We start from the raw sequence: 26,135 nt of genomic DNA on the forward strand, positions 1-26,135 counted from the left end.
ATCAGTTGACCAGGCTGGACATATTTCTGCAGGCCTCTGTACTCTCAGTACTGGTCGCATGACATGCTCACTAAAATTATTTTAGTTAAGTTTAGTTTAGAGATACAGTGCGGAAACAGGCCAAATATTACCATTATACACATTGATTACCCTGCAAAGAATAAATGAAAACCCCTCTGTAGCAAAGAAAGCACATTTTTGGTATGGCTGATGGACTGACTGACTGTCACCGCAAGGTATGCAACCGGCTCCACACCCGCCACCTTGGTATAGAAGCGTTAAAACGCACACTACCAGATTGAGGGACAGTTTTTCCCACATTTATCAGGCAACTGAATCATCCCACCACAACCAGAGAGCAGTGCTGAACTACTATCTACCTCTTTGATGAGTCTCGGACTATCCTTGATCGGACTTTACCGGCTTTACCTTGCACAAAATGTTATTCCCGTATCCTGTGTCTATACACTGTAAATGAATTGATTGTAATTATGTATTGTCTTTCTGCTGACTGGTTAGCACGCAACAAAAAGCTTTTCATTGTACAACGGTACATGTGACAATAAACAAAACCAAACTGAATTCCAGGCTGGGCAACCAACGCCACCCCTGACCTGCACCAGCACCCCAGTTTCTTCCAGGCTGGGCTGCTGACACTGGCTGAGTTACTCCAGCATTTTGTGTCCTTTTGAGTATTAAACAGCATCCTCAGTTCTTTGTTTCTACTACTTATAATCCCATATTCGGTTATAGTGGACATTCGGCAATAACAGCCACAATACTCCTCCCTCCCCTCCCCACCACCTCCCCCATAGCCCATGATCATGAGGGTTCACTGTACACAAAACAGGAGCCATGTGAAAAATATACAAAAGTTTGACGTTAGGGAAGCTCAGCCTAGACTTTCTGAGATTATGCTTAATTCAGAAAGGTCCCACATAGGAGATTAGTGTGCAAAGTTAGAACACATGGTATTGGGGGTAGGGTACTGAAATGGATAATAGAACATTGGTTGGCAGACAGGAAACAAAGAGTAGGGATTAATGGATCCCTTTCTGAAAGGCAGGCAGTGACTAGTGGGGGACCGCAGCTATTCACAATATATATTAATGATTTAGATGAAGGGATTAAAAGTACCATTAGCAAATATTCAGATGACACAAAACTGGGTGGAAATTTGAACTGTGAGGAAGATGCTATGAGAATGCAGGGTGAATTGGACAGGTTGGGTGAGTGGGCAAATGCATGGCATATGCTGTTTAATTTGGATACATTTTGGGTTATCAACTTTGGTGGCAAGAACAGGAAGGCAGATTACTATCTGAATTGTGTCATTAGGAAAAGGGGAAATACGACGAGAACTGGATGTCCTTGTAAATCAGTCATTGAAAGTAACCATGCATGTACAACAGACAGTGAAGAAAGTTAATAGCATTTTGGCCTTCATAACAATAGGAGTTGAGTATTCTGTAGGAGCAAATAAGTCCGTCTGCACTTGTACAGAGACCAGGTGAGACCACACCTGGAGTATGAGTGCAATTTTGTTCTCCAAATTTGAGGAAGGACATTCTTGCTTTTGAGGGAGTGCAGCTTAGGTTCACGAGGTTAATTCCCAGGATGGCAGGACTGTCATATGTTGAAAGAATGTAGCGACGGGGCTTGTATACACTGGAATTTAGAAGGATGAGAGGAGATCCTATTGAAACGTACAAGATTATTAAGACACGCTAGAGGCAGAAAATATGTCCCGATGTTGGGGGAAGTCCAGAACCAATAGCCACTGTTTAAGAATAAGGGGTAGACCATTTAGAACAGAGATGAGGAAAATCTTTTCACCCAGGGAGTTGTGAATCTGTGGAATTCTCTGCATCAGAAGGCAGTGGAGGCCAATTCTCTGGATGCTTTCAAAAGAGAGTTAGATAGAGCTGTTAAATATAACGGAGTCAAGGGATATGGGGGGAAGGCTAGGATGGGGTACTGATTGTGGATGATCAGCCATGATTACAGTGAATGGCGGTTCTGGGTCGAAGGGCTGAATGGCCTAATCCTGCACCGATTGTCCATTGTATATTGTCTATAATGCAAGACAAACTGAATAAGGTGAAATGCAAGATAATTTATGCCTGTTTCTCAACTTGTTTCCTGGAATTTCACATCCAATTAAAGAGTTGAAATTCTGTCCAGGTGATTGCCCCGTTTACTTTTACTTTATTCAATGCCTAAGGATCAAAGAGCAATAATACATAATCCACACACACACACACACACACAGGTAAGGGATATCTACATGATAGATGTGAGCCTGATGTGTTTTTTGGCGGCCTGCCCACTGGAGCTATCTGAATATAATTGGGACTTCAGTTCTGGGGATGTTGGATAAGGGAAGGACACTGATGTTAATTCATCTATCCTGCCACTGGATTTGTAGGAGAATATTGCTGGCACTGCTTCAGATCTTTTTTTAATGCCATTTGAAGTAACAGCATCTCAAATTTTGCTTGGGAAGCTTCCAACCCAGTGGTATGAATCTTGATTTCTCTAACTTAAAGTAACCCCTGCATTCCCTCTCTCTCCATCCCTCCATCACCCAAGTCACACCAGCTTTTCATTCTCACCCAGCTACAGCTGACAATGACCTATTTCCTTTATCATTGTTACTTTTTTGCACATCTTTCATTAATTTGTTCTATATCTCTCTACATCATCGTCAATATCTCTCATTTTCCTTTCCCATGACTTTCAGTCTGAAGAAGTGTCTTGACCCGAAAATTACCCATTCCTTCTCTCCAGAGATACTGCCAGTCTCGCTGAGTTACTCCAGCATTTTGCGTCTATCTTCAGAATTTTTTTATGTCTGCTGTAAAAAATCTGTGGCATAGAAGCCAAAATAAGGTTGGAGAAGCTTTGTGCCTGGTATGAGGTCTTGATCTCTGAACACTCTTTTTGTTTGGTTTAGATTAGAGATACAGTGCGGTAACAGGCCCTTTGTCCCACCGAGTCCGCACCGATCAGTGATCCCCACACATGAACACTACCCTACCAAGGGACAATTTTTATATTCATACCACGGCAATTAATGCACAAACCTGTACATCTTTAGAGTGTGGGAGGAAACCAAAGTTCCCGGAGAAACCCATGTAGGTCACGGGGAGAACGTACAAACTCCGGACAGACAAACACCCACAGTCAGGCATGAACCCGGATCTCTGGTGAGGTAAGCACTTTAAGGCAGCAACTCTACCGCTGCACCACTGTGGCCATAGGCTGTTCTGGTGCACAGGATGTTAAGTTGTGCCTTTCATCATCATCAATGTGTGCCTTTGGTGAGAGGTAGCTCTAGAATCATGGGCAAATGATTCATGTGATTCAATTCAGAATAAGGGGTAAGCCATTTAGAACGGAGACAAGGAAACACTTTTTCTCACAGAGAGTGGTGAGTGTGGAATTCTCTGCCTCAGAGGATGGTGGAGGCAAGTTCTCTGGATGCTTTCAAGAGAGAGCTAGATAGGGCTTTTAAAAATAGTGGAGTCATGGGATATGGGGAGAATTCAGGAACGGGGTTCTGATTGGGAATGATCAGCCATGATCACATTGAATGGTGGTGCTGGCTCGAAGGACTGAATTGCCTCCCCCTGCACCTATTGTTTATTGTCTATTATCTAAAGGGTCTCCAACCTGAAAAGGTTTACTCTATTGTTCTTTCAAAAAATGGTGCCTGATCCACAGAATGTTTCTAACATTTTAATTTTTATTCCAGATTTCCGGCATCTGAAAGTTCTGATTTTGATTCTGATATGTGAAGTGGTTACCTTCTGAGTATTTGCTAATCATAGTTGTTGTTTCAATAGAGAGAATTTTTGTTTACACAACTGAACATTGTTATTTCAAACCTAATCAGTGTTTGCAAGTATTAAAGCATTCAGAAGTAGCTGGGAGGCTAGCTTTTGCTTCATTCAATGTTTCCAACATTGTTTGTAGAAAACACTGATTATAGTGTATCACAAAGCCATAGACTTTAAGCATTTGCTCATGACTCTAAAAGTACAACACTCACATAAGTGGGCTACAAACAGGCTTACAAAAAATGTTATGCTGCTACATGAAATGTGGCAGAACCGAACATTAGGCTGACTTAAAATGTATTATGTGATTGGTGGGACAAAAGGATCGGAAGGCTAGAAGATACATACTGTAGGTACCTGCTTATACACGTTGAGCCAAATGACCAAGCCTATTCTCCATAGATGAGGGTAACAGTATATGTTTGGTCACAATACCAAAATTAAAAACAAACCTTTGCTCTCTTCTGTTTAAGCATCTTAAAATGTTCATAGGTCAACTCCATCTGTCCCATTTTCACCCGTATATCTTCACAAGTACATACATAGAAACATAGAAACATAGAAAACAGGTGCAGGAGTAGGCCATTCGGCCCTTCGAGCCTGCACCGTCATTCAATATGATCATGGCTGATCATCCAACTCAGTATCTTGTACCTGCCTTCTCTCCATACCCCCTGATCCCTTTAGCCACAAGGGCCACATCTAACTCCCTCTTAAATATAGCCAATGAACTGGCCTCAACTACCTTCTGTGGCAGAGAATTCCAGAGATTCACCATTCTCTGTGTGAAAAATGTTTTTCTCATCTCGGTCCGAAAAGATTTTCCCCTTATCCTTAAACTGTGACCCCTTGTTCTGGACTTACCCAACATCGGGAACAATGTTCCTGCATCTAGCCTGTCCAACCCCTTAAGAATGTTGTAAATTTCTATAAGAACCCCCCTCAATCTTCTAAATTATTGCAAGTACAAGTCAAGTCTATCCAGTCTTCCTTTATATGAAAGTCCTGCCATCCCAGGAATCAGTCTGGTGAACCTTCTCTGTACTCCCTCTACGGCAAGAATGTATTTCCTCAGATTAGGAGACCAAAACTGTCCTTAATACTCCAGGTGTGGTCTCACCAAGAACCTGTACAACTGCAGTGGAACCTCCCTGCTCCTATACTCAAATCCTTTTGCTATGAATGCTAACATACCATTCGCTTTCTTCACTGCCTGCTGCACCTGCATGCCTACTTTCAATGACTGGTGTACCATGACACCCAGGTCTCGTTGCATCTCCCCCTTTCCTAAACAGCCACCAGGGATACACAAGTTATAGGAGTAGAATTAGACCATTCAACCCATTGAGTCTACTCTGTCATTCAATCATGGCTGATTTCTGCCTCCTAATGCCATTTTCCTGCCTTCTCCCCATAACCCCTGACAACCATTTTAATCAAGAATTTGTCTCGCTCTGCAATAAAAATATCTACTGACTTGGCTTCCACAGCCCTCTGTGGCAATGAGCTCCACAGATTAACTACGCACTGACGAAAGACGTTCCTCCTCACCTCCATTCTAAAAGAGCATCCTTTAATTCTGAGGCTATGATCTCTGATCCTAGACTCTCCCACCAGTGGAAACATCCTTTCCACATCCACTCTATCTATGCCTTTCATTATTCTGCAAGTTTCTAGAAACACTCAAGCTTTGAATATCCTTCCTTTATCTTTCATGAGAATAAGTGTCCCCTGTACCAAAACCACCTTCCCTTTGTACTTTTATCAATTTCTATTTAGTTGTGCGCATGTTGTGATGTTTGTTGATGACAGAATTTGGGGGCAATCCAAGTAGATTATTTGTACATTTGGTGTGTTATTGTTTGAAAGTTAAATAAGTGCAAACTATTGCAGCTTGGAATCTTTGTAAATCACTGCAAACATAAACGTGAATGCTAATCTTTTGAAATTAAAGTATTGGAAAAAAGGGAATTTGGAAATTAGTTCAGCATTGGACACCATACATAACCTCAATGTTTCCCTAAAATTGATTTAACACAAAACAAAAAGTTATATCGCAGACATTCATGATATTGCACAAATTCCCGGGACATGCAGTAGATTATGGGAAAAGATGAGGGGAGTGAGTCTATTTGATCATGTAACATAATGATTGCAGGATTAGTGTAAATGGGTAGTTGATGTTCTGCATCGACCTGGAAGGCCATATGTCCTGTTTTCAAAAGGTATCACTCTGTGACTCCCACTAACAAGGTAAGTTGATCGGCATCCCACTGTATGGAATAATAGTATAATGGTAATAACGTGATTAGCCACTCAGAGTTCAGACCACAAAGTGGTTACACTGGGACTTACATAGAAACATAGAAAATAGGTGCAGGAGAAGGCCATTTGACCCTTCGAGCCAGCACCACCATTCATTGTGATCATGGCTGATCATCCACAATCAGTAACCCATTCCTGCCTTCTCCCCATATCCCTTGATTTTGCTAGCTCCAAGAGCTCTATCTAACTCTCTTTTAATTTCATCCAGTGAATTGTCCTCCACTGCCTTCTGTGGCAGAAAATTCCACAAATTCACAACTCTGGGTGAAAACTTTTTTTCTCACCTGTGTTTTAAATGACCTACCCTTTATTTTTAGACTGTGGCCATTGGTTCTAGATTCCACCAACATTGGGAACATTTTTCCTGCATCTAGCTGGTCCAGTCCTTTTATCATTTTATATGTTTCAATAAGATACCCTCTCATCCTTCTAAATTCCGGTAAATCAAGCCCAGCCTTTCTGATCTTAGACAATAGACAATAGACAATAGGTGCAGGAGTAGGAATTCAGCCCTTCAAGCCAGCACCCCCATTCAATGTTATCATGGCTTATCATCCACAGTCAGTACCTCGTTCCTGCCTTATTTCCATATTCCTTAACTCGGCTATCCTTAAGAACTCTATCTAACTCTCTCTTGAAAGCATCCAGAGAACCAGCCTCCACCGTCCTACAAGGCAGAGAATTCCACACACTCACAACTCTCTGTGTGAAAACGTTTTTCCTCATCTCTGTTCTAAATGGCTTACCAGTTATTCTTAAACTATGGCCCCTGGTTCTGGACTCCCCAAATATTTGGAACATGTTTCCTGCCTCTAGCGTGTCCAAACCCTTAATAACCTTATATGTTTCAATAAGATCAACTCTCATCCTTCTAAATTCCAGAGTATACAAGCACAGCTGCTCCATTCTCTCAGCATATGGCAGTCCCACCATCCCGGGAATTAACCTTGTGAATGTACACTGCATTCCCTCAATAGCAAGAATGCCCTTCCTCAAGTTTGGAGACCAAAACTGTACACAATACTCCAGGTGTGGTCTCACTAGTGTCCTGTACAACTGCTGAAGGACCTCTATGCTCCTAAACTCAACTCCTCTTGTAATGAAGGCCAACATGCCATTCGCTTTCTTCACTGCCTGCTGTACCTGCATGCTTACTTTCTGTGAATGATGAACAAGGACCCCCAGATCCCATTGTACTTCCCCTTTTCCTAACTTGACACCATTTAGATAATAATCTGCCTTCATGTTTTTGCCACCAAAGTTGATAACTTCACATTATCCACATTAAGCTTCATCTGCCATACATCTGCCATGCATCTGCCCACTTACCCAACCTGTCCAAGTCACCCTGCATTCTCATAGCATCCTCCTCACAGTTCACACTGCCATCCAGTTTATTGTCATCTGCAAATTTGCCAATGTTACTTTTAATCCCTTCATCCAAATCATTGATGTATATTGTAAATAGCTGTGGTCCCAGCACTGAACCATGTGGTACCCCACTAGTCACTTTCCTCATATGACGGTCCCGCCATCTGGGAAATAACCTTGTGAACCTAGGCTGCACTGCCTCAATAGCAAGAATATCCTTCCTCAAATGAGGAGACCAAAATTGCACACAATACTCCATATGTGGTCTCACCAGGGCCCTGTACAACTGCAGAAGGACCTCCTTACTCCAATACTCAAATCCTTGCGTTATGAAGGCCAAATGCCATTAGCTTTCTTCACTGCCTGCTCTACCTGCATGTTCACTTTCAGTGACTGGTGTATAAGACCTTTGTTACACTTTCCTTTTTCCTAATCTGACATGATTGAGATAATAATCTGCCTCCTTGTTCTTGCTGTCAAAGTGAATAACCTCACATTTATCTGCATTATACTGCATCTGCCATGCATCTGCCCACTCACTCAACCTGTCCAAGTCACCCTGCTACCTCCTAGCATCCTCTTCACAGTTCACACTGCTACCCAGCTTTGTATCATCTGCAAATTTGCCAGTGTTACTTTTAATTACGTCATCTAAATCATTAATATATATTGTAAATAGTTGCAGCCCCAGCACCTAGCCTTGCGGCACTACACTTGCCTGCCATTCTGACAGGGACCCATTTAGTCCTCCTCTTTGTTTCCTGACTGCCAACCAATTATCTATCCATGTCAATACCCTACCCCCCTACTATGTGCTCTAAATTTGTCCCCCAATCTCCTGTGTGGGACTTTGTCAAAGGCTTTCTGAAAGTCCAGATACACTACATCCACTGGCTCTCCTTCATCCACTTCACTTGTCACAACCTCAAAAAATTCCAGAAGATTAGTCAAGCAGGATTTCCCCTTCATAAACCCACGCTGACTTGGACCAATCCTTTACTGCTATCCAAATGCGCCGTTATTGCGTCTTTATCAATTGACTCCAGCATCTTCCCCACCACTGATGTCAGGCTAACTGGTCTATAATTCCCCGTTTTCTGTCTTCCGCCTTTCTTGAAAAGAGGAATAACATTAGCTACCCTCCAATCCACAGGAACTGATCTGGAATTTATAGAACATTGGAAAATTATCACCAATGCATCCACAATTTCTAGAGCCACCTCCTTGAGCACCCTGGGATGCAGACCATCAGGCCCTGGGGATTTATCAGCCTTCTGTCCCATCAGTCTACCCAATACTATTTCTCTGGATTCTCTGTCCTCTAGTACATCTGGGAGATTGATTGAAGACAGAACCAAAGTACCTGTTCAACTTTTCTGCCATTTCATTGATCCCCATAATAATTTCTCCTGTTTATACTTTCAACAGACCCCACATTTGTCTTTACTAATCTTTTTCTCTTAACATACCGAAATAAGCTTTTACTATCCTTCTTCATATTCATGGCCAGCTTGCCCTCGTCTTTCATCTTTTCACCCCATATTGCCCTTTGTGTTACCTTCTGTTGTCCTTTGAAAGTGTTCCAATCCTCTGGCTTCCTGACACCCTTTGTTATGTTATACACCTTTTCTTTTAGTTTTATTCCATCTCCAACTTCCCTTGTCAGCCACGGTTGCCTCAAACTACCCTTAGAATATTCACTTAATGTTCAGGGTAAATTCTCAGAAACCATTTGAATAAGTACTAAAAGGGATCGTTGTGATATTATACACGGACCAGCTCGTTACCGATAACATTGGTGTGCTGGGAAGCTGCTGTGAAGCCCTGGCTTTTATTGATGATTCTGCAGCAACGATATGGTGGGCTCATCATCATATGGCTCAATGAACATGAGCTGACTTTGAGGGCTGATGTTAGATGGGCTGGGGTGAGTGGTGAAGCCTCTCAAATTGGTGACCTTGGGCTCAGAGGCCCTGGTCAGTGAGAATAATTTCTGGGGATTGGCAGCTCCGTCTTCAAGTACTGACAGGCCGTTAGGATCCCACGGTCTCTCTCATCACCTTCTGCTGGATGTACAGCTTCCCCCAGCACAGACATGTCTCAATAGGACCAGGCTCAAGAGGCAGCATCTGGCAACAACCAGGAGGATAGGTTTGTGTCTGATTACCCAGCATAGCAGTGTGAAGTTTGCAATCTGAGTTGAGTCACTTTATGAAGACATTTTTTCAGCTGTCACTTTGTGTAATATGAGAATCATAAGCCACAACCCACATAAGATTACAAGTGCCTTTTGACATAAGGAACTGCAAATGCTGGTTTGCAAGGCCTCGACTCAAAATGTCATCTATCCATGTTCTTCAGAGATGTTGACAGATTTGTTGAGTTACTCCAGTAATTAGAGTTGGGTTTTTTTTTTACACAAAGTGATTCTGAAGAAGGATCCTGACTGAAAACATTCCATATCAATCAATTCCAGAGATGCTGCCTGACCCACTGAGTTACTCCAACAGTTTTATCTTGTTTTGCATGCCATGGCATGCCTTTAGACTTTATCAACTTTATTTATAATTTGTCATACCCCAAATTGTAATTGACTAATTAACATGAAAGTATAATTGAAAAGGTACATGGGGCAACACAACTAACTTCTGTAACTTGCAAGCAAAAGATAAACAAGAATCCTAAAAAACTTCATAGCAGCTTCCCAGCACACCAATGCATGTTGATGTAAAAGTAATAATTCATTGCAAGGCTTCAGGTGCCGTTTACAAGCTGCTCTCTTTGCTAACTATTTCATTTCAATCACATGATGAGTCTAAACGGCCTGCCCCAATTAGGCAATTTTTTCGGTGACTTCCAGCGACAGCCAGTCATAGTAGGTCACCAAAAAAACAGCTACTGGACCCCCCATGACAATGTCTAAGGCAAGCTACGACAACCTACCACCAAGTCGAAGTCAAGCCATGGCAAGCTACTGACAACTGGCGACCCATTAGGATGTTCACCTACGACCACACCTACGACAACCTATGACCACACAGGCGACAACCTACGACAACCAAAGTCAACCTACGTCCCCCCACGACAAGCTACGACCCTGTCGGCGATAACTGAAGACAATTCAGTCGCCGATACCTGTTGCCAATTGACGTAGGTAGTCGCCAACAGAATTCACCAAAGTCATCACCCGGTGACATCCTACGCCACCTGGTGACAACCTGCATCATCCTGGTGACAACCTACGGCAACACCTATGACAAGAGAAGCCAAGCTATGTCAAGCTACGTCAAGGCCACAGTCGGCAAAAGGTATTGAAAATTTCAAAATCAAGCAGCAACAAGAAAAACGTTATGACTCTTTAGGCGACGAGGAGACAACTCAAGACCATAAAGGCGTCACCCCGCGACCATGTGGCGACAGCCTAGTCGCCTGTAGTCGCAGAAAAAATCGCCTAAGTGCGACAGGCCCTTAAATACTCTCTGCTGCCCATTATTTTAGCAAATGTATTTATTTTTGTTTCACTTCTTTTCAACACTTTTCAGCACTATTTTATTTATTTCAGTGCTGACCTCTCTTTCAAATCGGTGTCTGGCTTTTTGTAGTCATTTTTAAATGAAAAATAAAATTTATATTACTTTTCACTTCATACTTGCACTATTTTTCATTTGCTTTCATTCTTTCATTTGGATCTGATCCTCCCTCCATACTTTCTCACTTCTAAGAGGGACTGGACCCATAATGCCTGTGGCGAGCTCCCACCAGTAAGGGAGTTGACACTACTTGTCCGGTGATCAAAGCAGCACCACACACTGTTTTCATATATCTGGTAAATATGGAGATGGTGTCAGCAGGATTCCCAGAAACTAATTTTACCTGTAAAGAAGAAAAAGAGAAAAGAGGGAATGCCTGTCAAAGGTTCTTATTCAGCTCAATCGGTGATTGCATCTCCCATTGTGATTCTGAGTGTATTATGACAAGTATGACCTGAGGCCAATGCCTAGTTTGCTCATAGTTGTGGCACCAGCACAGCACCACAATTGCTTTTATTGTTATTGGTCCAGAGGATGGGAAATCAACCAAATTTCTCCTTCCTGATTGTGATCCAGCAAGCCTTGCTGTGAAGTTGGCATGTTAGTTAGGACATCCTAATTAGTCAAGCCACCTGCAATTTTCAATATCTTTGCTCTCATGTGAAGATTTTGAAACTCTTGAACGTCGGGCACCATGTATTGCTATATAATTCTGAATAATAAATATGTTTCTTAATGTTGTTTTAACCTACCATGGCTAGTGGGAGCATCTGTGAATTTTTATATATTCCATGGTAATTCAATGCACAGAATTTCAGAGCATAAAACAAACTCTTACCAAATATGATTTTGTCCAAATGGAAAGTTCCACTTCTAATATCACCTCTTTTCTATTGAAACTAATCAATATAAATTTGAGGCCAATTCATGAATTCTCAACTCAATTCAAATTGTTTCCAAAATCTTTCAGAAATCATATGTATGGGCAAAATAAAATAAATGATATCCTGCGGCAAAGGAAATAAACATATAAATCTACAAATGCTGGAAACCTGATGTGTAAATACTACAGCTCAAACAGTATCTGTGGGAATATTTATATTTCACATTGAAACCCTTTCTTTTTTATTTATTTTTTTTATTTTATTTTTATTAGCAGTACAGTAAATCACATTAATACATCGCATATATCTTATTACATTATGTTGTACCACTTCATTTTTTGAGCTTTAAAAAAGATAGAAATAAAAGAAGTAAGGAAAGTAAGCAAGAATCGTGAAGGTGCAGGAAAGTGTTGGGAGAAGAGAACCCCTTAGGGAAGGAATTAGAGAAGGAAGCAAAGAAAAGAAATAAGACCCTAGAAAGAAAAGAAAAAAAAAGAAGAAAGGAAAATCAATCGCTCTATTGTAACACAAAACTCCGCAAAAAAGGATATACCAACCGTGTTTTTATTAAAAATTTATTTTATACCCCCCGTTTCCAGGTCTTGGTAGCCTTTATGTTATAACTTATTATTGCACCTTATGCTTGTAATAGTTCCATAAATGCAGACCACGTCTTTTGGAAGTGATTGAAACTCTTTCAACCAAGTGAAAGCCCTTTCATAAAATATTCTGATGAAGAATATTCGGCCTGAAAGGTCAACTCTATTTCATATTCCACAGATGCTGTCGGCAGCACACTCTGTTTCATTGTTAGTCCTGAGAGATTGTAAGAGGAAGTAAGTGTAGAGAGATGTCTCCCCTTGAAGAAATAGCTTGAGTTCATGGTTACTGTTAAGAAGTAACGTTGCTTATTTAAGAAAGAGATGAGATCATTTTTGTTTCACCCAGAGTGTTCTGCTACCTTCCTCAAAGGAGGATAAAGGTGTTCTCTTCCTGCACAGCAGGTGGCCATGGTGGCGCAGCGGGTAGAGTTGCTGCCTTACAGCGCATGCAGCGCCGGATACCCAGGTTCGGTCCTGGCTACAGGTGCTGACTGTATGGAGTTTGTACATTCTCCCCGTGACCGCGTGGATTTTCTCCAAAGACGTACAGGTTTGTTGGGTAATTGCCTTAGTATAAATGTAAAATTGTTCCTAATGTGTGTGTGGGATAGTGTTAGTGTGCGGGGATCGTTGGGCGGTGCAGACTCGATGGGCCAAAGGGTCTGTTTCCGCGCTGTATCTCTAAACTAAACCAAACTAAACTAAATTGACTGAAAAGGCTCTGCAAGTGATCATTTATGATCAGCAAGTTAATACAATTCTGGACTCTGCTAAACCTCTGATTCTGGGGCTGCAAAATAATTTTCATCACTAAAATAAATGTTTATCTGCTCCATGATTTCTTACAACAGATGCCAAGGTTCTTCTGGAAGCCTACCTTGATTTGTCTTAAAGTCTGTTTTTTTCAAAATTTTGGAATGCACAGATGGTTGTTGGAATTGAAAATGTAAATTGTTCAACTTCAATAAAATGTCCCCATCCAATGTTAGATTTACCAAGGGCAAATTTAAGACTCTTGCTCACTTTACACCCCTCATGATTCCTCCGCCATTTTCTTTCTCTGCGGGTGCTGTATTACCCGACAGGTTTCATTTTAGCAATAATGATCACAAATTCATCTTTCTCCATATTGTAAGAAGGATTTATTAAATTGTCCTGAAACCTCCATGTATTAACCTCTTTTGTTTTATTGTAAGCTTCCAACTTCAGTTGGTGGGAATCAGAAGTTATGAAAAAAAGGCATGCAGTGTGTTAATTTAGAACCTTGCCATGTGCCACTCACAAAGGCCACTGGTTCTTTCTTTCAGTAGACATCCTGAATGGCCACATCTGTGCTAAGAATGTGACAACATCAACTTTATTCACTCTCTCTATAAAAGAGTATCAACATGATTGATGTAGGTAGTTCAGTTTCAGTTTAGTTTATTGTCACGTGTACTGAAGTACAGTGAAAAGCTTTTTGTTGTGTGCTAACCAGTCAGCAGAAAGCCAATACATGATTACAATCAATCCATTTATAGTATAGATACATGATAGGGGAATAACGTTTAGTGCAAGGTAAAGTCAGCAAGGATAGTCTGAGGGACATCAGAGGTAGATTGTAGATGGTACAGACGTTGATGTTGCCCACATGGATTTTAGTGTAGCATCAGTCCCTCATGGTAGGCTGATCCAGAAGAGGAAGATGCATGAATCTCTGTTGGCTTAGCCATTTGGATTCAGAACAGGCTGAATTATGGAGGACAGAGTTTGTGGTGAAATGATATTATTTTGGTTTGTGGTCTGCGACCAGTAGATTTTCAGAGGGATCTGTGTTGGGACATCTATTGTTTATGATATATATAAATAACTTGAAAATTATAGAGTCAGAGACTCATAAAATCATGCAACATGGAATCAGGCCCTTAGGCCCAACTTGTTGATGTTAACCAAGATGCAACATCTACACTGGTCGCATCTACCCTCATTTAGCCAACATCCCCCTAAACCATACCCATGTACCTGCCTAAATGTATTTAAAACTAGACCACATTCTTTGTATGTGAATACTTCACCAATAAACTTATTCATTCATTCATTCATTCAAGTGGGACCAGTTTTCTGTCCCTGTCACATATATAAACCACAGCTGGCCCCGTTTTCTCCAGCAGGGCGGCGATGAAGTTGTACTTGAGACGGGAGCTGTCTGGGGGGGGGGCGTCGTGAAGCTGGGGGAGGTGGACTTGAAGTGGAGGCTCAGTGTCAGTTCGGAGGCTTTGGAAAGGGTGAATGGTTGCCAGAATGCTGCTTAAATTAGAGGATAGAAGAACTTTTCTCCTTGGATGTAAATATCAAAGACCAGAGTGCATGGCTTTATGTTGAAAGGGGGAAGTTTAAAGGAGATGTGTGGGATAAGTTTTATACACAGAGTGGCAGGATGTCTGGAATGTGTTGGATGGTAGTGGGTACATAGTTGTGCAAGGAACTGGTTGATATGGATCATGTGCATGTGGAGGAGATTAGTTTAACGTGGCATCATGTTCGGCATGGACATTAATAGTAAGATTAAACGAGTACTTACCAGTACGAAGTTTGATCTGTATTTTATGAGGAGTTACGATGAGGGATTACGTGAAGAACCCACCCAGCGCGCAGGCGCGGCATACTTCCAAGCAGCGGTGTGGAATCACAGATAGACACTAGTTGAAGTAAAGATAGTAAAGACCAACGAGACATTAGTCCGAATTTGATCTATATAATGAGGGTGGGAGCGGAGGGCACGTAATCCCTCATCGTAACTCCTCATAAAATACAGATCAAACTTCGTACTGGTAAGTACTCGTTTAATCTTACTATTTTACTTCGGAGTCACGTGAGTGACTACGTGAAGACTTCAAAGGTCTGTGATTTCAAACCGTGTAACAGTTATATCACTCACTGCCGAAAGATCATCGAGGGAGGAAGTGGTAGCTAAAGACCAACAAGTTTGTTTAGTTATAAAAGAATTGTTTATTAACTATAACAAAAAATAGCTCCCATGGGCTTTAAATCATAACTTTGCGGTTTCTAAAATGGTATCCGCAAAGACGTCCTGTTCCATCAGCGGTTTCCTGTAAAATCGTTGGAATGTCGATTCCCTTGACCATCCCGCTGCTCTGAGGATGTGGTCTAGGGGAACCTGCATCCTATCCGCCGCTGAGGTGGACGCTGCCCTGGTTGAATGGGATTTAAAAAACATTTGTGTAATCCCTGCCATGCTGAGGACCTGTTTCAACCATCTGGATAATGTCTGGCTGGTAACCCGTCCAAAAGGCTTTCTGTGGCTAACCCATAAGGCTTTCTCTCTCCCTCTAAGCGTTTGGGTTGTGTCTAGATAATGATGAAGGTGGGTCACCACACACAGCCTAGGTTCTGGAGGGTAAGCCCGGAAGATCAACGGGGAGTTTGATGTACCTGGTCTACTTTGTTTTACCAACCCCGGCATGGTGAAAGTAATGGTATCTGGGGTGGTCACCATGTAGTTCAGAATTAGCTGATGGAGCGACTGAACCCTTTGAGCTGAGACAAGCGCCATGAGCATGAGGGTCTTATAAGTGGACTGTTCCAGGCTCAGGGATCCCACCGGAGGCCAACCTCGAAGGTGTGTCAGAACTACACTCACATCCCACATGTGAGTGTATCTAGGTGTAGGGGGTTTGGTATTAAAGATCCCCTTAAGGAGTCTGATGACCAGAGGGTGGGATCCCACACTATGCTGTTCTATCGGCATGAGGTATGTGGACAGTGCGCTCCGAGCCGTATTGATGGCACTGTAGCTCATCTTGAGATCATGGTGCAGGTGGGCCAGGAACTCCAGCACATCCGAGATCGAAGCCGTCTTGTAGGATGTCCCTGCGTCCAGACAGTACTGTTCCCATTTCCTGATGAAGGTCAGGTACTGTTTCTTGGTGGAAACTCGCAGGGATGCCGACATGGTGGTGATTGTTCTGTCTGATAACCCCAATCCCCGGTAAGGCCTGTTCAAAATCTGGAAACCAGGAGTTTCAATTTTTGGTGGCATGGATGGCTAATGCCAGTTACCGGGTGAGTCAATAATTGGGGGTGGTGTTGAAGGACCATTGGTGTCTCTACCACCATGTCGTGGAACATTGGGAACCATGGTTGGGTAGGCCAGTCGGGCACGACCAGAATGCCAGAGGCTGAGTCTGCCTGAATTTTCTGGAGTACCCGACTGATGAGGCAGAAGGGAGGGAAAGCATAGAAAAAGAAATTTCCCCAATCCAGCGTGAAGGCATCTACCGCTGCTGCCTCTGGGTCTGGTTCCCAAGCCACATACATGGGTAGTTGGTGATTTAACCTAGACGCCAACAAATCTATATCTGGCGTACCATATTGCTTGACAATTTTAGCAAATAATTTTGGGTCCAACATCCATTCGATGTTGTCGTTGAATTTTCGTGACCTGGTGTCCGCCACTAAATTTAGCTTGCCTGGTAAATAGGCAGCTGATAGCCAAATATGTCTCTCGACACACCATTGCCAGATTATAGCAGTTAATTTGTCGCATGATACTGATTTAATGCCACCCATGTGCTGGATATAAGATACTGCCGTAGTGTTGTCGATCATAATTCTAACATGCACGTGCCGCATATCAGATGCATATGCTTTTAGCCCATAAAAGGCGGCGAGCATTTCCAAAAAGTTAATGCCCAGTGATTGTAGTAGCGATGCCTCTGAGTTAGTCCATCTGCCACCTGTGCTGTCTATGGAGTTAGTAGCTCCCCAGCCTAAAGCACTGGCATCCGTTGCAATGGTTATGTTAGGATTGGTTACGGCGATAGGACTGTGACTGTGCCAAATATTGTCAACCCACCACTGAAGTTCTGATTTGGCTTCAGCGGGTAAATCCATTTTGCGATCATAATGCCCCCTATGAAGGCGTAATGCATGAGTCCTTGCTCTTTGTAGATTTTGATAATGCAAGGGCCCATGTTGGGCAGCCGGAAATGCTGCTACTATAGAGCCAATAACTCTGGCTACATGCCGTATTCTAGGTTGCGGTGTAGCAATTAAATAGCTACAAGCTTCAATAAGTGAAACTGTTTTGTCTCTGGGCAGAGCGACAGTCATGTGAATCGTGTCAATAGTGAAGCCTAGGTAATCCATGTTAGTAGTAGGCTCCAATATTGATTTATCTGGGTGAAGGATAAAACCCAAAGTTTCAAGGAGTTGTTTAGTGGCTAACACTCCTGCGACAGCTTGTTCCCGTGTTCTTCCTAATATGAGAACATCGTCCAGATAGGCCACAACTAAATGTTTTAGTTCTCTCAATTTCTTCATGGCCACTTTAAGAATTTTCGTAAATAGTCTGGGAGCTGTCGTTAAACCATTGGGCAAAGCTCGGTACTGCCATAGCTGGCCCCTCCAGATAAATTTCAGATATTTAAAGTAATCTTTATGAATGGGTACCAAATAGTAAGCATCTTTGATATCTATGCTTGCCATGTAGTATCCCTTGGAGATCAGTTGTCTGGCAGTGACAAATGTCTCCATTTTGAAATGTTGATACTCAACAGACTGATTAAGTGACGTCAGATCAATAATAATGCGACATCCACCATCTTTTTTGGTTTTGAGAAAAATATTTGATACAAATTCTTGCGGCTCGTGTGTGGTCATTTCTATGATGCCTTTAGCCACGAGCCGATCAAGTTCAGCTTGTCCTTCTACCTTCTCAACTGCCGAGGGAAGGAACACCCTTTGGGGCATGTGCTGAACTGGCGGTTCTACGCCTGGTTTGAACTCAATTTTGTATCCACTAATACTGTTGAGTATAAACTTATTGTTAGTAAGGGAGCACCAAACATGCTTGAAGAACCTCAAACGTCCCCCTGTTAATACTACACCCTTTGTCTGTGTATGTTGACAGGAACCAGACCCACGTACCTCCATGTTCACTTGTGGGGTCATTTTCGGTGGGTCTGGCCCAAGGTTGTCCGTGTTGGTGCTGCGGTGGGGCGGCGCATCTTCCCACGGCTCCGCCCTGGGTCCCGCTCTAAAAAAGAGCTCTGGGGGTAGTGGGAGGCGGTCACCAGGCTTTCACCAGCTCGGTATCTGCTGGTGGCTGCCGAGGCGTGCGGCCAACTGGGTGTCTTCACCCTGCTCGGTCCTGGCCCTGCCCTCATGAGGCCTACTGGTTTGCCGCCTCTTCCAACTCCTTCAGCCTTTTGGCCAGATCCGCACCAAATAGCAGCGCCTGTCGTTCGGGCGCTGGAGCTTTACAGAGGCCGGCATATGTTGGGTTGAGGGCAGGCCTGATGTTGTCCCGCCGTAGGTTATTTAGCTCATACGTGGTGCTGCACATCAGTGCGAGGGCATCCTGCTGGGGTATGGTCAGGTCTTCATCCCCAACGGACCGAGCAAAGGCGGTGACGGCTGCTGAGTGGAGCTTCAGGACTCGCTGCATTTTGACTTCCTGAGCCCTGATTTGCTGCCCCAGCTGGTTCCAGATCTGCCCATTGACCGTCTTGACCCTCAGTGCCTCGCAATTTTCTGGCGCTATGTAATTGTCAAGGGCCTGCTGGACAGCCTTGTCCTGCAGCGGGTTGTTGGACAGCCTGTTTATGGTGGCCGCCATTCTGGGTGGCAACACCATCCCAGTTGTTGGGGGCGCCGCATATCGGCCCACTACACCCAGTAGCTCTTCTTCCGGCACGCCCGGCATGCTGACGGTATCCTCCGCCTGCCCTTGGGATAGGCCAGCCCAGTCCTGGCCTCCCTTACTGCCCTCGAACATAGAGGGTACAGAAGGGTGTGGAGAGGAGGAGGCCAAAGCCCGTCCTCCTGGGAGATGCCGCATCTCCTCGTTTATCATGCGCTCGAGGAGCTGCCTCATGCAGCTGATCCGAGCGTCTCCCCTTTTCGGTGGGGGAGAGTGTTCCCGTTCCTCCGATTCATCGGAGGACACCGGCCGGTCGGTTTTATGTGTCGCCTTCCTCCCTGTGCGGGGCGTTGAAATCTGCAGCACTGGGGGCGGCTCGGTGTCGGGTGAGCGGGAGCGTTGAAAAGGCTCCTCCGCTGCGAGAGGCTGCCGTCCCGCTATGGACCCGTCCTCGGGTGGAGTTGGGCAGGCAGTCCTCCTGGCTGGTCGCTTGCGAGAGGCCATGATTCTCTCTAGAGCGACTCTGTAACAAAAAAGGCACTTACCTGAGGTCTTGTCTTTATGCTGCAGCTGGAGAGCCTGGCTCCAGCTGCTGCCGCTGTTGCACTGCTGACGTAATGCCGCGCCTGCGCGCTGGGTGGGTTCTTCACGTAGTCACTCACGTGACTCCGAAGTAAAATCGTGTGCAAAGTTATCATGGAGTCCAAGGGCCAAAGGCCTGTTCCTGTGCTATACTGTTCTTTTTTATGTTCAATGCTCTTTGTTGGAATTGATTGTGAAACTCATTCTAAAATTTGGGCAAACAGAGAAATATCTTTCCATCTTACACTGGCTTTATAACAAGCCATGGCATGCAAGCCATGATCTTAACCAGTCAGTGTATACCAGACCGAATCTTAGTGGTGACGGATAATGAATGATGCATGGACTCTGCTTTCGCTGATACATTGCATGGGGAATTGTAAATGAAATTAAAGATTGAGCGATAATTGGTAAACATGCTCATTTATCATGTAATGCTGATAAATTGTGAAGCATTTGAAGATGATCAGGTACTGATCACTGACATGAAAAATTCCTTAAATGGGGCTGAGGATAATTAGCCTCTAACAAAGGCAATCACTTAAGGGCCTGACACACTTGGCGATTTTTTTCAGCGACTGCCGGCATCATTGACTGACGTATCAGGTCACCAAAAAAGTTATGGCGTGATGTGGCATGACGTGGTGTGACGCGGCGTGATGACGTATTGACTCGCGGTATTTGCTTAGGTGTCGCAACATTTGTTTTGTCGCCGCTGGATTTTGACATCTTCAAAAACTTTTGGCGACCCTGATATGTCAGTCAATGATGCCAGCAGTCACCGGAAAAATCGCCAAGTGGGACAGGCCCTTTACTTTTGAACTAGCTATGATTCTAGCCATTCGGCATCTTCTGTAAACCTGCACACAAATCTTGGAGTAACAATGACTTCATTCCGAGGAGTGAGAGTTACCACCACCTGAAGCTCCCAATCTATTGACTGCTTCAAGAGGATAGCTGCTGACAAATACTAAATAAATATACTAAGTAAATTCACATTTTGTGCAAGGGTCATGACCTTTATCAATTTCCATCTCGGAAAGAGTTATCAGTCATTATAAAATTCAGTGTTTTTAGCAACACTACCTCAGGTGTAAAATATGACAATTGACCAATGTAATCACCCAGGTTCATCTTTTGAACCCAATGTTCCCTTTAGGTTTGTGACATTATATATGTTAATATTTATTATTCAGAATTATGTAGCAGAACATGGTGCCCCACTTTGTACGATCATGGAAGGATTGTGCTTGGAAGAGTTGGACTATCCATGATACTGGATGCTAATTCTACTGAAAATGTCTTTGGTGACTAAGGAGAACTGTTTTGCAGGCTGCGATTTTCTTCTGTGAACAAGGAACAGATGATAGATTGTGAAAATCAGCGCAGGTGAATTACTCTGTTTAGTCTTGCAGTAAATGTGTCTTTGTGTTGGTGATCTATGTTCCTGCAAACAAAGTACTTTCCTAAATGAGGACATATTTCAAACCTCATTTGCCAGCTGGCAAATTGCACAGGATAAAGAAGGCCCATGAATATTCCTGATGGATCTGCCAGTTTATGCTATGCGTTTTATTGTCTTCAGAAAGAACTGGCTATTGCTCCATTTTGGAGTTCAGAGTTTCCACAACAATAATAAATGCAATCTTTTTTCTTTCTGTTTTGCCTTAACAGCAGAAGTTTCTGCCTCAAATGGTCATACTTATGAAAGCACTTCCTCAATCACGAGCTTATCAGTTGACAGTTGCTCCATTTTCAATAAAGCAAGTCATACTGCGGGTCCTGTTTGAACATCACAATGTCTTTCAAGGAAGGCAAAACGTATTTCTGACCTCCAATCTGAATCAGTTGGTCTCTTAATATTGCCAACTATCAGCTGGTCATTGTCAACTATTGCAGACATGTGTAGGAAGCAACTGTAGATGCTGGTTTACTCCAAAGATAGACACAAAATGCTGGAGTAACTCAGCAGGACAGGCAGCACCTCTGGAGAAAAGGAACGGGTGACATTTTGCATTAAGCCCCTTCTTCAGACTGTTAAATTTGTATGTGTGTTTTTTAAATACTTTACTATTCATTCTCAGAGTACGATTGCAACCAGTAACTTTTGTATATTTTTAGCAAAACACAGATTGCTGATGAAACTGAATGATTCAGGCAGCAACTGCAGAGGAAATGGATGTGCTATTTCATGTTTGGACCCTTCTCCAGTGGTGGAAGGAGAAAGCTAGAAATGAGAGGAGGGGTTGGGACAAACCATGGCATGTGATAGGTAGATAATGGTGAGGGTAGATTGAATGGCAAATGGGTGGACAAACACAGTAGGTGAAAAGGAAACAATTGGTGAAAAATATATATGAAAAGCAAAGTCACTCTTAAAATGAGAGATGTAGGTGGACAGGAAGGACGGGGTGGGCTGGGGAGAAAGAGTGAAGGTAAAAGGGAAATGTGGTGCTCAAAGGCGGGAGCTGGATAACTGGGATGGCAGGGGATGGTGCGAGATGGATGTGTACCTGAGTGGGGACACAGTGTAGAGAGAAGGGATGGGGAGGTATAACATGAAATTGGGGAATTCAATGTTCAGAATATTGAACTGCAAGCTACCCATGCAAAATATAAGATGCTGTTCCTCCAATTTGTGTGTAGCATTACTCTGCCAATATAGGAGATTAAGGACAGAAAGGTCGGCATGGGACTATAAAATGGTTGATGACGTTGGTGTATGTTGGCTATTTCTAGTTGCTCTTGTGATAATGTTCACTTTTCATATGAACCCAATTTTTGGTGAAGGATTTCTTATGTTACAATATGATGTTAAGCCTCCTTCCTGTTGTGCCATTGGCCAAGCTGCTCATCGTTCCTTGTGTTTGGTCAATATTCAATCAAAGAAAATATTTTTGGAACTCTCTGACAATATAAGTTCATAAGTGATAGGCATGACTGATCTATCTCTCCTTCCTAACACCGTTCTCCTGCCTTCTCCCCGTAACCCCTGACACCCGCACGAATCAAGAACTTATCTATCTCTGCATTAAAGATATCTATTGACTTGGCCTCCACAGTATTCTGTGGCAGTGAATTCCACAGATTCATCACCTTTTGACCAAATAAATTCCTCTGCATCTCCTTCCTAAAGGAACATCCTCCAATTCCTAGGCTATGGTCTCTGGCCCTCGACTCTCCCACTAGTGGAATCATGCTCTTCACATCAACCTTTAATCTCTATCTATTCCGTTCTGAAGTACCCACCTGCTTCAAGAAGACCACAATAGGTGTAATGTAAGAAGTGCCAAAGAAAAGCAAGACATCATGCCTAAACGATTATTGTCCAATGGCCTTGACATCCACCCTCATGAAATGTTTTGAGAGGCTAGTTATGGAACGCATTTAATCCAGTTTACCCAGCGGCCATGACCTACACCTACTGCCACAACAGGTCCACTGGCGATGCCATCTCCCTACATTCATCCCTGGAACACCTGGATAAGAGAGACACCTACGTCAGACTCCTATTCATAGACCACAGCTCTGCCTTTAATACGATTGTACCATCCAAGCTCATCACCAAACTCGTGGGACTTGGTGTCACACTCATCTCTGCAACTGGATCCCTCGACTTCCTGACCAACAGACCCCAATCAGTGAGGATAGGGGACAAATCATCGTCCACGATAATCTTCAACACTGGTGATCCGTGAGGATGCGTTCTCAGCCCACTTATTTACTCCTAGCATACCCACGATTATGCAGACATGTACAAATGTAATTCAAATTACAAATTCGCAGACAACGCCATTATTGTGGGCCGGATATAAACTAATGATGAGACGGAGTACAGGAAGGAGATTGAGAGCCTCATGTCCTGGTGTTGAGACAACAACCTTGTTCTTAACATCAGCAAAACAAAGGAGATAGTGATTGACTTCAGGAAGCAGAACGGTACACATACCCCAGTTTACATTGACGGTACCGAAGTAAATAGGGTTGAAAACTTCACATTCCTCAGAGTCAGTATCACCAACAACTTCTTCTGGACCACCCATATTGAAGCAAGGACGAAGGCTACTTCCTTAGATGGCTTAGGAAGTTCGGCATGTCCACTACAATTCTCACCAACTTCTGCAGCACCAGAGAAAGCATTTTATCAGAATGCATCACAACTTGGTTGGGAACAGCTCCATCCAGGACCAAAAGAAATAGCAGCGAACCAACCTCTCTTTTGATTTCATTTATTCCTCACACTGCCTCAGCAAGGACAGCTACACAATCAAGGATGAGTTGCACCCTGGTCACTCCCTCTTTTCCCCTCTCCCATCAGGCAAAAGGTATAGAAGTGTGAAGACGCACACCACCAGATTCAGGGACATTCTTCTCAGCTATTATTAGGCAAGTACAAGTCACAAGTACAAGTTACATTTATTTGTCACATGTACCAATTGGTACAGTGAAATGTGTGCTCGCCATACAGCCATACGAATAATAAAGAGCACAGAACACGATAGTTTTTAACACAGACATCCCCACACAGTGGGATCAGAGTTTCCCACTGTGAGGGAATTCTCCTAAATTCAGTTATCCTCCTCTGTTGTCCTCCCATGGTCGGGGGGGGGGGGGCTCCTGAACCCCCCGCTGTCGCCGCTACGGGTGGCCCGATGTTCAGGCATGCTCGCCGGGGTGATGGGTCCAACATCGTGACTGGAGGACATCCTCAGTGGCTTGAACACCCAAATCGGCCACCTCCTACCAGAGTCCGCGGCTCCCGAAGTCCACAGTCAGTGCTGGGCGGAGATTCAACGCTGGCGGCCCTTGGCAAAGGGCCCCAAGACAAGCGATATTGAAGTCAGCGCCACCTGCGTTGGAATGTCTACAAACCACAGCTCCGATGTTAAAGCAGCAGGCCCAACACTCCAGAGCTTCAACGGCGATCCAGGTAAGTAATTGCCCACTCCGCGATGTATCCAGTGCTGCGCCGCCACTGCTGAAGCTCTGGTCCGGTCCCCGGCAGGAAAGGCCGCTCCAATCCAGGTGGTAGGCCACGAGGAGGGGGGCGAGGACGCGACTCGGAGAATAATCGCGTCCTCGCCAGGAAGTGACTGGGAAACAGTTCCCCCTTACCCTACATGTTCTCCAACATATAAAAGCTAAAGATATCTCCAAACAAACTATTAAAACTGACTAAAAATTAAAAAAAGACAAAAAAACAGACAGACTGTAGACAGAGGCTGCAATCAAGGCGGCGCCCCAAGTGATGCAGGCAACTGCATCACCCTACAACAACCAGAGAGCTGTGCTGAACTATCCTTGATCGGACTTTGCTTGCTTTACCTTGCACTAATCGTTATTCCCTTATCATGTGATATCATGGAGGTAAAATCCTGGGTGGTATTGGGGGGGTGGGCCTGTTCCCCCCATGTGGTGAGAGGTGGGGGACAATCCCCCCATGTTTTGTGAGCTGGGCACTGCAGCCAATCCCTGGTCGGCTCTCTTGCCCAGGTCTGGCTGCAGCGCCCAGGTTGCCTACATGCCCCGGGACTGGCTGTAGCACCCAGGTTGGCTAGCCTGCCCCACACTCCAAAGATGTGCAGGTTTGTAGGTTAAGTGCTTCGGTAAATTGTAAATTGTCCCTAGTGTGTCGGATGGTGCTAGTGTACGGGGTGATTGCTGGTCGGCGCTGACATGGTGGGCCAAAGGACATGCAGTTCCCAGGTCGCCTGCATGCCCAGATCGGCTCGCCTGCCCCGGGACTGGCTGTAGTTCCCAGGGCGGCTGGCTGGTCTGGCTGCAGTTCCCAGGTCACCTGCGTGCCCCGGGACTGGCTGCAGTTCCCAGGTCGCAAAATCTAATTGAAATAAAATACCCCTGCAGGCCGGATGATTTCGGGTTAGGGTTAGGGATTCGGCCCCTGGGCTGTAGGTTGCCGACCCCTGTCCTAGATGTTAGGCTTCATTGTGTGTCCCCATGTTTTAAAAGCGATTTCCGTGATGTATCTATACACTGTAAATTGATTGATTGTCTTTCTGCTGACTGGTTAGCCTGCAACAAAAAGCTTTTCACTGTACCTCGGTACACATGACAATAAACTAAACTGAACTGACTCTATCTAGGCCTGATCGTAAAGTATGTTCAATTCAATTTTCTTTCAATTTCCCATCCTTTGCCAACATTTGGCATTTGATGGCATATTAAATACCTTGTTATAATGTAACATTTTGTCCTATTTAGACAGCAAATTTCAATAAATGTACTAATTGTTTGAATTGATTACCAGATGCTCTGCTTTAGAATATTTAACGCAATTTGCCAGCTAAGCTTTCATATTTATCATCACATAATGAAAGTTTTTTTTTTAAATAGGC

Source organism: Leucoraja erinacea, chromosome 4 (genome assembly GCF_028641065.1).
Source record: "Leucoraja erinacea ecotype New England chromosome 4, Leri_hhj_1, whole genome shotgun sequence".
NCBI classification, from domain to species: domain Eukaryota; kingdom Metazoa; phylum Chordata; class Chondrichthyes; order Rajiformes; family Rajidae; genus Leucoraja; species Leucoraja erinaceus.